The sequence below is a fragment of the Centruroides sculpturatus genome, unplaced genomic scaffold (assembly GCF_000671375.1).
Source record: "Centruroides sculpturatus isolate CEXI.00-Female unplaced genomic scaffold, Cexi_2.0 scaffold1194, whole genome shotgun sequence".
Classification (NCBI taxonomy): Eukaryota; Metazoa; Arthropoda; class Arachnida; order Scorpiones; family Buthidae; genus Centruroides; species Centruroides sculpturatus.
Window position 1 is genome coordinate 169670 of NW_019385400.1, and position 10312 is coordinate 179981.

At 31.9% G+C, this 10312-nt stretch overlaps 1 protein-coding gene across 3 annotated transcripts in view; it reads left to right on the forward strand.

Moving 5' to 3' along the window:
• The first annotated feature begins 1551 nt into the window (after positions 1 to 1551).
• The window catches only part of LOC111638542 (neurabin-1-like), a 66703-nt gene continuing 57942 nt past the window's right edge, over positions 1552 to 10312 (forward strand). For all 3 annotated transcript variants that reach the window (XM_023384268.1, XM_023384267.1, XM_023384266.1), the window contains exon 1: positions 1552 to 1686. The gene's annotated coding sequence lies outside the window, so the exon portion shown is untranslated. The remainder of the gene's footprint in view (positions 1687 to 10312) is intronic.

The window sequence follows — 10312 nt, forward strand, 5'->3', positions numbered from 1 at the left end:
AATCACTGAACACTGACAGTTGGTCGCGAGTTCACGCCTTTCAAATACAATCGACCCCCCTATAACACTTGATTATTCCGTTTTATATGAATTCCATGTTGTACGAGTCACTTAGATTTTACAAATATGTGTGACGGGCTGTGAATGGCTCACGAATCTGTAAAATCTAAGTGACTCGTACAATATGGAATTCATATAAAACGGAATAATCAACAGTGTTATAGGGGGGTCAACTTGTACGTTAAATAAAATGGAGTATAATTGCATACTTCTGGTGCTGCGGCATATTTATGTACTGTACTTTACAGAACATTAATATTCACTTATTGACAAAAAATTTACCCACCAAAGAGGCGTTAGAATCGAATGATCATGGTAATAAGTCGTCACAATTTCCTATACAATAGCGGTACAATTTAAATCAATCCTTAATACTTTGTAGGGCCTCTCCTTCCTTGATACGTGCGGCGATTCAATCCGGTATGGATGACGACTTTCCTGATAAATCCTGGCTGTGTGCGATCGAGCATTATATTGCTAGAATACGAAAGATTGAAGCCCTTCCATTAAAGGGAACACGAGGATGTATGGTTTCTTGAAAATACCGCTGTGCCGTCGCACACTACTAGGGTGATCGACTGTCATTAGAGATGTTTCCACAGATCAGTGTGCCATCAAAAAACAGTAAAGGCGTGATCGAAGCACTCGAATAGAACGATACTGTAGCAATCCATTCTTCTCTGTCATGGCATCATTGCAATCGAAGACGACGGCGTTGGAATGTTAATGACAGGGCGTGTAGCAGTCGGCCTTTATTCACTGTTTTTCGCTACTAGTTGCGTGCCAATGGTACGGGAATAGAAAGAATTCTGTAGCGAGAATTCCACCTGTTTTTGGATGATGGGTAAACGTTCTTGCAGTTGATGGTTCGTCCCCGTTTAAAGTACATTATCGGAAGAAATTGTTCGTCAATTAAAGTCTGGCCCTACTTTTACTCACAACCAGACAAATTCTCACTTAACGACTGCCGTAATTCGAAAGGTTAAAGTAGGATAAAAATCTAGGACAGAGATTAAGACATTCTACCTTCGAAAACTAGAACTGGGACACTCGATATTTTGTTGTTAGAAGTAACATAGTGTATATAAAACAATCGACTTATAAGCAATTTTTAAAAAATACATGTTTATGTAATTATATTTATTATTGCTCTACAGTAACGCTGTATTACACGCCAACCGGTGTGCAATCAAAACGTGCACTTTTGGCACTTTTTGGCTATTTTATAATAATCAAAAATAAAATACCATAACAGATGGAGCCACACACCCAGTTTTAAATGTTGCCGGGAAAGTTAAGCAACTCCTCGCTGGATTTTTCTTGTTTTTTTTTTTTTTATTTTCGAAGTAAAGCGAACGATTGCTTATATTAAATTTTAAAATAATTTGTAGAAATATTAAATATAATTATTTAGAAACGGTCGGCGAAACACGGTTCCACTCCAAAGTTTAATTAAAAAAAAAAAAAAAAAATTGTTTTCTCAATCGGTAACAAATTCGGCAGGGGGCGTAAGTGTAACTTAGCAACGAAAATGGCGGCCGTGTTTGGGAAGAGTCGTCGGTCGGGTCGGCGGAATGGTGATCGTCAGTCTAAATAATCGAATTCGAAACTGTTTGCCTTAGTAAAGTAAGTAATGAGACTAAGCAAATAACCGCTAAAGAGTATCTTTCGTTGATATAATTCGATCGATTTAAAAGAAAAAAACACATTCGACAAAGAAAATGTCGGTAAACATTCTCCTGGCAAATTCTGTTTTTAGCACGAACGGAGTTTGAAAATTTCCCCACAGATTTACTTTATTTTCTTCCTTTTTTCCCTACTCTTTTTAAAGTTTGATTCGCGGGGAAACGTCATCGGGATTTTAATATGTCGATTACAGGAAGTGACGTTATTCTTATCTTACCTGAACAGGTAAAAATTAACATAGGAGGGAATTGACTGTTCGCATCCCATATTTTCCGAAAATAACGACGAAAAATACCACCGAATTTTTAATTTTTTATAATTAAAATGCTTTAAATCGGATTTCTAGTCGATTAAATTTAAATAAATATTAATAATACGAATAAAAAAAATTCGAATTCTTGTGTTACGTGAGCCGATTCCGTAATTAGATTAATTTTGCGCAATAAATTTTACCAAGGACCTTCGAAATTTCGCGTGAATTTAAATCCGTATTACATCATTTGGCGCCAATTTCTCACCTGGTTGTCATTTTTTTAAACTTTTTAAATTTATTTTTGTCTCGTCCGACCGAATTAAATTGCTACCGTAATTTTGTTTTGTTCGACTTGTTTCGCTCCAAAATTGGTAGAGATGATGCGGTCGGAGCTTTATGTCACGGGATTAAAATAGTCGGAGGAACCGACTGTCTGCATTTTTCTATTTAGATGACATGTGCCATAACCTGTACCGGTGTTTTTCGGCTTCCGGTCCGCAGAAAGATGTTTGACCGCACCGAAGCGGGCACGGTCGATTACGGGTGACATTTAAATGTTAATCCGGACTTCCTGTGCACACTTTGTTACGTACGGTAACTTTAGGTAAGCAGATGTATGCTTAATAAATAAGCGTAATTTGTAGTCGTGCATAAATACTCGTCTAGTCTGTAATTTTACCGGTCTGCAGCGAGAGAAAGGTCGAAAAACATTGCCCTATACCTCGAGTAGAAAACTTACTTGTTAAAGTAAAATGGATAAAACAATACTAAACGTGTGTAATTAATAAGATTAGTTAAATTAGAATAATGTTTGTTTACAAATATCTTTAGTGTGTGACCCTTTGCGAGATATACCCCTCCGAAATCTGACTATTCGACAATGTTGAAGACCCTCGCGCGCGAGTAAAGTTTAAAAGTGAAAATATCCTTAAGTAATTTGTTAGGATTAAAGAGAAAATGAGCAGAAAACTTCTGCGAGGAGATTAATCTAACAAGTATTTCTGTGAATTCCATTTAGGTTATTATCTATACGTTTAATAGATTATGTTTATTAGAAAATTCATTAATGTGATAATTATCAATATATTTTATAAGAAGAGAAATGTCAAATTTAAAATTTATTTGTTTACATACATACGTATCATTTTGTTACAAGTTAATTTCAGATAGGCTGTATATCTTGTCGAGGATCACAGCACATCGTCAGTTTCTGTGACTTTTTTACTCCTGTCAGCATAGTTTACAGCCCTGATAAGGTCCAAAACACCTTATTCAAAGCTGCATTTGTACAGTTTAGATTTGTTTTGAAACTAAATTTCTATTCTCTTCTGTTTAAAGATACAACATTTCTTTGGATTCTTTGTCTCTGGATTATTCTATTCATAATTAACTTGTCCTAGAATGATCTGTCAGTTTAAATGTCTGTAATTCTTCAGATGTTTGATTTTTGGAGTCTCCATGTTCGGTTTTCCTTCCCTTCTGTGATAATCTTGCCGTAAAATGGATTACCTTAATATTGTCTTACCAATTTTCTATGCTTATAAATACATGTCTGTCTTAACCTCTTAGTTTTACTTCATTTACTGATTCTGAATGTAAATTATATACAAATTAATTTAAATAGATGATGAAAAATTAATTTTTTTATCAATGTTTTTGCTTTTTCTTGGCAATTGTTATCAAAGTACTGCTCTGTTTTCGTAAGTTTTTATATTTACTTTTTATTATTACTATTAAAAATCTAAACTTAAACTTTTATTGCATAAATTAAAACAAAAATAACAGAATACATACAGTAATAATAATAATAATAATAATATATATTGGATCAGCAACCTTTTATGATTGCTGTTGCAGAATAAAATAATAGAATGGCATTTTTATTTTGCAAAATGACCCATGCCTGATTTTCTAAGATGATGAAAAAGAATTATATACAGATGTAGAGTAAATGTATTTTAACTTAAAACACTTATAAAACTATAGAAACAATTTTAAAGATTAGCGTAAAGAAGCTTCACAAACCATGTATTTTCACACTACAGAAACAACAACTATTACTTGGTGGAGTTGACCTTTACCTCGAGGCTTGTCTCCGCCTTGATATGCTAAAACTGTATAAAGCAACAGTTCTAGCATATCGAGGCAGAGAAGAGCCTCAAGATAAAGGTCAAGATAAATATTTCACCAAGAAAAATTCTTGTTTTTTGTAGTGTGAAAATAGATGATTTTGTTAAGCTTTGTGGTACCTTCTTTATGCAAATTTTAAATTTATTCGGTGTTCGGGTTACTTTTTAATCACTGTAAAAGTAAATTGATTTAATATACAAAATTATTAATGTAATGAAACTTTCCTGCAGAAAAATACATAACTGTACACATTATATATTTTAATCATTTAATCTCGCACAAATTTAAAAAAAAGTATTCATATTTCTATTGCATCTGATACTGTTCTTGTCTCAATATTTATTATGAATGGTAAAACCAAAAGTCTTTGCAATTCAGCATTTAATTTTTGAATTTAATTAGCCGTCTTCCTATTTGAACTGTCCGTAACAACGGAATTCCAAAATGACTGTTCAAAGGTAATAACGAATTGTTTTGAAGTATCATTCAGGAATCTTGTCATTATGGACAGTTCAAATCTAAATACAGCTAGTTAAATCGGCCAATAACATGCGTTTTTCAATAATTAAATGCTGAACTGTAAAGGTTTTTTTTTTTAAATATACATTATGGATAAAAATCAAGTGAAAAAGAGAAATGAATTGATCTCTGAAGATACCTTATAAATTACTCTTCTGTTGTATTTTATGAACCCACTTTATGATATTTTATAAGGCACAGAGCTTCATCTATAGTGTTGCGTTGGGCAAATTTTCGGCAAATCTAAAAACAATAAGTGGGAATTTAAAAACAGTTACGTAGTAGTGGAATATACAATGAAAATAATAATAATAATAATAGATGGAAATCTGTTTTGAACTGTCAGCGAATTATTTACAAACGTAGTTTTGAAACGTTATTTTTTATTGCTCAACTGTGCTGTCGGCTTGGAATTTGCTGCATGCCGATGCCATTAAAAATTAGTTGTTATCACAACTTGCATAAATCGCATAGATTGCTAACCCCTGTAATATATTTATATAAAATGTTTCATTATAAGTTAGAAATTATTTTAATTAACAGTTGTGGATATTTTTTCTAATCGGAATTTGTCGGTGACGAAACAATAATTGTTTTCTCAAGAAACCGAAGATGTAAAATTATGAAATAGTTAAATTCCAGTTATTATTAGTAGATTTATAATCTATACATTACATTTGAAATATTAATAACTGTAGAGATTACTTATATTTTATCAAATTATAAGTCTTGACATGAAAGACCATAACTCAGAAGCAAATTCAATAACTTTGAGAAAGTAACAGTTGAAAATGTCCAAGTTTTTAGAGCCATAATTTGGGGTATGCCTGTATATTGCGAAAAATACAAGAAAATGTTTTATAGTAATTGGATAATGTCTTGACGTATGTAAACATGTAGTTTATGTCATTCTTGCTGGATAGTGTTAGTGCTTTTGACATTAACCTATATGTTGTGAAACTATATGACTACATTCCAGTAACATTATATTACACATAAACATTTCTCAGTTTCAATTTATTTAAGTAAAATCCAAAGACATAATGTTACTACCTCCAACAATAACAGATGTAAACATCCTACGAAATCTGACTTGTTACTATAAAGCTATGCCAACTGCCATATAAATTATTTAATTAAATTATAATTATTAAATTTAATACAAGATTGCGCCTAACGCGTCCCTTTAGGGATAAATTAATCGGTAATTCAAATTATTATCGCCAAAATGTAGCCCGATATTGTACGGCAGTTGGTAGAAGTGTACTTTCAGTTTTTTTATTCTATTTCCTCAATTAAACCCCGGAGAAAAGAGGTTCTGTTAAAAGTAAAACACATGTCGAAAAGCATGGGAAACATATTGAAGTAGTGCACTATATAAGGTAACGTAGTTTAGAATGATTCGGGTACTGAATTTAATTAAAATTCTGTCCTTTTAAATTGTCTGTATTCAGACAGTACTTTTTGATTCAAGGTTTATGGGAATAGTTTTGGAAATAAAATTATAAATATTTTTGAATATTGAACTTGGGAAAGTTGCAATCATAAGTTGTGATTCCAACTCTGACAATGATTACAAAAGAGACATGAATGTCAACATAACAACCAAATCAGAAGGTACTGAATCAGGTTAACTACAAAAAACAATAATTATTTAAAATGCTGTATCCTAATCCATAAATGATTTTGATAGTTTTCAAAATGTATAAGCAATAAAAGTATTTCTTTCATTTATATCTACTCATTTCTTGTCACGAGGTAATAAACTCCATCCGAATCTTCAAATAAGCACCAGGAGAGGTATGTTTTAAAAATAAACCATTTTGGTGTTTAAAGATGTTTAATGTTCTTAATAGAATATACAAATCTAGTACTGGGTAACCCCAGTTATTAGAGAGGTTGAGGCACAAGTTCAAACGTTAAACGTGTACAGGTAGCAGAAGTACACGTTACACATTTCAAGTCCAAGTAAAAATCGTTGAGGCACACGTTCATAACATCACGTGACTCAGTGAACATCGCGCATTGACTCATGGGAAATAAGTTGAAAAAAATGGCGGAAGCAAAATAAATCATTATTTTAACCCCAAACACGAAAAATGAAAACGTTTAAGCCGATCGTGTACTCACCAAGCTACACGTAGCAAACGCCATTATCAACGGTCCAGAACTGCCAGATGGAGGCGCTCACCCATTACCCGTACACGTTTTGGGCTAAATACGTGCGCCTCAACCTCTCTATTACTTTGTTGGTCTATGCAAAGTAGGTTTGTGGACTCATGCAGAAGGGAGGATAGGCATTTTAATGTTAACCAGTTAATATAAAGGGTCAATTTTTATGTCTCTTTGACTTCATAGTAACAGGGTTTGGATTAATAAAATCATTTTGTAAAATTTAAACAGTAGGAAATAGCAATACAGGAATCATTTCTAGTTGTATGAGGGAGAGACAAGAATAAAGAGGTAGAAAAAAACCATTAAATATATAAATCTTAATTTTTCTCTTGTTATTTCTCTTGCATAATTTATAAATTAAAAGATAAACTTTGTGTAATTCATTAAGTATTTTATGTAATGAAGAAGGTGCAGTCACACACTATATTGATAAACAGTATAATGCTCTAAGAACATTTGTACTAGAAATATGAGAGTGTCTCCATGAAATTCCTGTTCAAGTAGCAAGACCTTTAGTAACTGTCAATATGTTGTTTAAAAGGAAGATGAATAAAAAATTAACACATAAATCATTACACAAACGTTTGTATTTGATAAAATTATTTATATAGAAGATAAGAGTTAGAAGTGAAAACCAAAGAAGAAAACAGTGCAGATTTAGTCAAATTTACAGAGATTAAATGAAGACAAAAGATGACATAGCATAAACAAATCACATTGCAATAAATTAAAGTCAGAATTAATAAGTTTCAAGCCATATGCATAAGTTAAAACAATACAACATAATTTGGGAATTAAATAATTGGTACAAGCTATAGAAAATAAACAGCTAAGAACAGAACCATGCAGTATATCAAAGTACTTTTTGATGATGCTAAAAGAATAGAAAGGACATTGTGTCAAATAAACTACATAAGTAGGATTTCTTATTATTAAAACATTTCAAAACTTTTACTTGAGCTTTGATAAATTAGAAACAGTGGAGTGAGCAGTAATGAGATATATGTCATGTATTATCATAATTTCAGGTAAGTAAATGGGGGAGTCATGCTGCATAGAGCCAAAATCGCCACTCAGCAATGTTTTTATTAAAATGACGATAAAATTATATTACTGGCAAAGCTCTAGTTTGCTTATTTTGGCATTTGCATAAAATGAAATCACAAAGCACACTTCAGAAAAACTGCAGAATATCAAACTCTCGTTCGATGGAAGTACCATGCACCAAACACCTAGCGATACGCGGCAAGTTCGGATATGTAAGCAGGAAGTGACGTTGAGAACCAAAGACAGTTTTTGTGCAATGCTACCCAGTGTTTCCAGATTTGGGAGTTTATATTGGCTGACAGAAAATTGAGAATTTATTAGTGGAAAAAAATTTTTTTTCACTTTCATCCTTTTTTTCAGTAGACTAAAATGTGAAAGTTTTGACATGACACAATATGTGAAATACCATTTAAACATTGTGATAAAATGTGTTATTCAGAATTATTCATTAAAAAATTATTCAAAAATACAAATACACTAGCCTTATATAGCTTTGCAATTAATTTTTGAAACATAAACTTTGTCGGTCCATCCTAGGACCTTCGGATGAAGTTCTAGAAAAAAGTTTTAAGAGTTATTTGAGTGATCTTTCTATAGATCTGATATATGTGAGGTTGCTATTGAATCTTATCTCTTAGCAGAATTTTATACATTTCCAGTGTTCTTTTGATTTCCGCTCAATTTTTCTCATTCCTTAGAATGGTTATTGGATGGACTTTATTCCTATTTTTAAGTGACAACTTAACACGATACTTTTGTTTTCCAGACACCAAACTGATAAGGCTACCATCACCTGCATTACTTAATAATTAAAACTGGTGTCAAAAAGAATTTAAAACTAGTGAAATGGCTGGCAATTTTTAAAAATTTTTCAGAGTGATCCCTGAGTAAACAAATTATTATTTTTTACTCGTTACATCATTCACATGCATTATATGGAACAGTATAAAAGTCAAATCATATCCATGGTTGCTTCTCATTTGAAAATACATGTGTGTATACGGTAATAGCCTGCTTAGCACTACCTGCACGATGTTGTTTCGTTACGGCACTCCTATATCTGCTGTTCAGTTTTTAATAGAAATTACAAAATGACTCCAAACACTACTCGTGACTCATTACGAAATGGTATTTTTTTTATTTAATTTAATCTACACTTACTTCCTCAATCAATTAATTGAGTAATCACTCCATTAAAGCATTTACTTTGATTTAATTTTTCATTAAATTATATGGTAACACTTTTAAGCTTTTTTTTATACCTTAGTGTGTTTAATCATACATAATAACAATTTTTATTTCATTTATTATACAGCTAATACATACATACAATAGTTTTAAGAGTAAAAATGTGTTGTTATAGTTATATTTTAATATGAATGGTTTGTCTCATATTGAAGTTAAATGATTAAAAGTAACAGAAACAAATAATTTTGGAATACATGTTATTGTTTTAAATATTTTTTTACAAATTACAGTGTAAGAAAAGTATTATATTCACTTACAGGTTTGCCTCAGATAACATGGTAACGTGGTTAATTAGGTTACTTGGTTAACGGAGTATTAATGTACTGTTTTCTTTCTTCAAACTCAACTGCAGCATTCGCTATTAGTTTAAATAACAACTGAAGGAGAAAAGATGCTGAGGAGTTGCTTTCTTGATTAGTCAGGACACTTGGTACAATTCTTAGACATTCTTTTTTCTACACATCTCCATTTTTAATGCAGTGAACATTAATCTTAACAGTCTCCTTAACTGACCTTCTTCAGGAAATAACAAACTTATACATTACAAAGAACAAATCTGTAATTTACTCTATAGGTTTGTTGTCTGTAAAGTGTGATCTTAAGTTATTTCCTGAAGAATGTTGATTAAGAAAATGTTAGAAAAATAGATGTTTAGTGCATTTAAAAAAAAATGATGTGTGGTGTTTTATATAGGTGCAGTTAGTGAAGAGATTCTTTTCTCCTTTGGTGTAAGGCATATTACAACTAAAGTTTCAGGAAGTCCAATTACTTGCCACTCTTCATCCCTAATTTATCTCATGACTCTAGCATTTCAAAATATTAGGGTCGTGAGATAAATTATGAGATATTCCTGTTCAGTTAGCAATTTTTGAAAATAGTAGGCCTACATAAATGAGAACACCAGCATCAATAATATATATTACAATCTTTGTAATCAGTAACTAGTAATCACAATATCAGAAATATCTATATCTTCTATATCTATATATATATATATAAATGGACATGTATGTCCCTATATTTCACTTTTCCGCCAAAACTACACATCGCACGTGAATGGTGTTTGCATGTGGTGGTAGCCCCAAGTCTCCATTCGTGCATAGGGGTGGTTGCGTCTCGATAGCTATAAGGGTGCGGGAGATATGAGGCTGAAAGTGGTTGAAAGTGGCTTTCTATTTCGAATGTTTTGTTCGA